We start from the raw sequence: 4024 nt of genomic DNA, 5'->3' as shown, positions 1-4024 counted from the left end.
GTGTTTTTGATGGGCTTCCGTTTTGGCTCAGCTAGTAAAGAATCCGCCTGCAATGCGGGAGACCTGGGTTTGATCCCTGGGTTGGGAAGATACCCTGGAGAAGGGAAAGGCTACCCACTCCAGTATTATGGCCTGGAGAATTCCATAGACTGTATAGTCCATGGGGTCGCAAAGAGTCGGACACGACTGAGCGCCTTTCACTTTGATGAAGTTCGGCACGGCCCCCTCAGTGGGTGGGTGTGTGTGTTTCCTCTCCCATCACAGCCCCCCTTCGCTGTGAACATGCGAACATTTCTGAAAAGCCAGGCGGTGCCGGGATAAGTGCGTTAGCCAGCGCTCAGAGCCTAGATCGAGCACCCGCTGAGTACCTGGGTGCTCCTGCGGGGCCGGGCTCCGGTTTGGAAGGGCCACTCCTAGCGCGAGGACCACACCCCAGGACCGCGATGAGTCCAGGCGGAGTCGAGGAAATTCGGCTGCTTCTTTCTTCTCCCCGGATAGCCCCATGAAAGAGGGACCTGGGGCTTCCTTCCCGCACCTGGTAGGGTGAAGTGGACCTGCGATCCTCACGTTTCTTCCTGGAGGCTTATTCTTGACTGCTAGGCAGGAAAGCACCAGAAGGGCCAGGCCCAGACGGACTGCGTGTCTGGGCTGCTGAATTTTAACCGTATTTTAATAACCACGTTTGAGGGGCGATCAGTTTCTCAGCTCTGCGCCCTTGAATGGAGACCTGTAACAGCAAGGCCACGGCCTCTCCCAAACCCCGCGTGTGCAGGTGTGGGCGTGCCGGGGGCCATGTGCTTCTCCCTTACCGGCGCTGTCTTCCGTGCGGGGAAACCGAGGCAGGCTTGCCAGGCCTTCCTTTTATGAATGTTGTTGGCAGAGCACCACCTCAGGACCGCCTGCGACTCCCGAGTGGTTGGGGATGAGGAGCGACTTTTCCTCCCTTCCGGAGCACGCGACTCCCGGGACCCGTGCCCCCTCCAGTGTGTCCCTGGTTCTTACTCCACTAGTGTGCTGCGGAACTAGGGTCTCAGGGATAGCGGCCTGCGGGGCCCAGGGCGCTCTTGATGACCCTGACCTCGCTGCCATTAGCCCTGCTTAAACCCGCAGCGGGGAACGGGGAATGGGGACCCCCCCGCCCCCCCCGCCAAAAGCCGACGCACGGAGCCCGCACAAAGCCATCTCCCGGACACCTAGTGGAAACTAGATTCCGACCCAGGCGTAGAAATTGAGCCCTCTCTCCCCGCTTCCGGGAAACCAGTGCTGAACTGGCTTCACGTGCACACGTAGACTACCCCGCATCTGACGCTTAGCACCACGCTTGGCACGCTTTATAGAACGTGCTTCGTGTCACAAGAAATCCAGAAGGCATCCTGTCGAGCGCAGGGTTTTTCCTTAGCTCCCGGCATTGGGCAGTATCCGTCCCGCCGGTTGGGGTCGCCGCAGCCAGCCCGCCGCCCCTCTGGGAGGTTTGCTCCGGAAACTCGTGGGCTTATGTCCTGCTCGCTCCCTCTGCGTACACGCACGCGAACAAGGCCTGAGACCTTTGCTGCGCGCCCGACACGCGTAAGCTCAGTCGTCAATGAATCTTTTATTCTCGCCTTTTAAAGACGCCTCTCCCCCCGCCTCACCCGCCCCCGCCCCGGGAAAAGCGAGGCCTTCACTCAGTCAAGTGTTCGTTAAGTGCCTTCCGCTACCCCTGGCCAAACGGCCTGCAAACTTTGCTGCAGCTCTAAGCTGCGGCCCAGACGGCCCGAGAGGGTTCTGGGAGAGTGGGCGGGGCGTTAGGCGGGTGGGGCCCGCGTGCTCCGGAAGTCGCTCCGCCCTGGAGGCTTTGGTGGGGGCTAGGTGAGCCAGCCTGGGCCTAGGTTCTTGGGGTGGGGTGTCTTTCGGTTCCCGCACCGCGCCTCGGCCTTGCAGCGTTGTTGTTCTGACGGTCTGGTCTCGGTGCAAGGCGTTCGTACCCAGTTTTCCCTGCCATGCGGGCAGCGCCGGCCGTTTCTCCCTGTTTATTATCGTGCCGCTGCAATCGAGAAGGGACTTCAACGCTGAAGTCCTCACCTCTCTCCGCATCACCCCGCAGAGCTTTCTTCTGGGACTGCGGAGGAGTCGGCAGAGAGTTCTGGAAAGGGGGCTTGTCCTGGGGCATTGCACTAGCGCCTCGAAAGCAAATACTCCGGGGAAAAGAAACTCCTGTTTCTTGAAGTTTCCTCTAACTTACTTAAAAAATTATTTCCTCCACCCTTTTTGGTTTTTGGAGTCGCAGAGGAAGGATTGTCTTAAAACTGTGTTAAAGTCCGGGCTGCTCTCGTTTCATGTCGGAGGGTACATGCTTTCCTTTTCCTTTGGCACAGAAAGCAAACGGGGTCGTCAGGCCGCTGAGGCGACCCTCTTCTAAAACGGTGTAGGGATCTGACCGCCCCGGCTCCCCACACGCCCTCCTGCTGCCGGCGGGGTGTGTGCGACTCTGCCCAGGAGCCCCGGGCGCCTTCGGGTCCCGCGGCCCTGGCCCAAGGGGAGCACTCGGCGGGTGTCGCCGCACCTCAGATGCTGCAGTGCGGGAGCGACATCCCTGCAGCCGCCTTAGATGGTGGGGGCAGGCGCGACCTTGGCGCGAACAGTTGCTGGTTTCCAGAGTTCTAGAATACGAAGGACCAGGCAGCCGCGTCCGTACGGGGCGGGCGGGGTTGCAAGCCGTTTTAGGTCCCGTTTGCTCCGAAAAGCTTCGGCCGCCGAGATCCTCAGGCAGCCTGATGCCAAAATGGTGTGGGACGAGACTGTCCAGGATCTTCCTTCTGCTTAGCCGCGTCCCCCGCCCGTCAGTCGCAGGTTCAATCCCTCGTTGGTCGCACGGCCTCTACCCTCTGTCTTGAGCCCCAGAGGGTGACTCCGGGGATCCATGGCGTGTATGGGAGTCTCTCCCAAATGTGGCAGACCGGGGCATCAGTGTCACCTCAAGAAGTCGATTGTTGGTTTCCCCTCTAGAAACAAATGCCTCACTGGACATTTGTTGCCCCCTTTCAATGTGAAGCTGGCCAATGTGATGCTGAGAGGCACGGACAGGGTGAGAGCTGAAAAATTCTCGCGTGGGGAGAGGGAGTTCGTTTTCCTGCTTTAAAAGGGCTTTCTAAAAAATAAAAACATAAAAAGGCTTTCTACATGCGCCAGCCTTCAGTGTCACCGTGGTCGAGGTTTAAATAGCAGTATAAGAACCTTGACCTCCCTCTCCATGAGAATCCAGCAAAGCAGAAAATTTCCTGATGTATTTATACATCCGGGACAATATGAAACTGTCCTTTTGATTAAGTGTTGCTTGCGGTGAGAGGCAGCTTCCCGTCAGGACATCTTCAGTTTCTGAGCACGGGCACCTGCGTTCTTAACTTTTAGATACACACACACCGTGAGATTGTGTGTGCGCCAAGAGAAAGAACCACACATGCACACTTGTCTTACAGCCTTTGACCCTTTAATACCTATCACAGCGTTACCCAGTTAATTGTGGTTTGAACACATGCGCGCGCGCGCGCGCGCGCACACACACACACACACACACACACACACACACACACACACACAGAGAGCTTTACCCAGTTAATGTGGTTTAAACACGTCGCGCGCACCCACACCCACCCAGAGCAGGACTGAGTGGATCCAGTCTAGCGACGTTACACTTACTTGTAACCCTCCCTGCTCCCTTTCCAATTTCTTTGATGATTTTTCCCATAAGTATATAAGCCGCCGGGACTTACTTCTACTAAGCGGCAGGCCGCTCCTCCTAAATGTGATTCGGACCATATGCTTTCTACATTCATCCCCGCTCCGGCTTTTCTTCTCCACACTAACTACTAACACGTTATAGTCACCTTGAAATTTCCTCTGCTATTTTCCAATTAAAAGCTTAATAGCCCTGGAAACGGAGTTCATGTGGTGAAGTTTACCATAGCCCCTTGTTCCGAAAGGCTTTCTGCTGGGATCCCATTATGTGCTTGAATAAACCCTTTCTGCAAACAGAAATGGGACTCAG

This window comes from Dama dama, chromosome 29 (genome assembly GCF_033118175.1).
Source record: "Dama dama isolate Ldn47 chromosome 29, ASM3311817v1, whole genome shotgun sequence".
Taxonomy (NCBI): Eukaryota; Metazoa; Chordata; class Mammalia; order Artiodactyla; family Cervidae; genus Dama; species Dama dama.
This window is presented reverse-complemented; position numbering follows the sequence as displayed.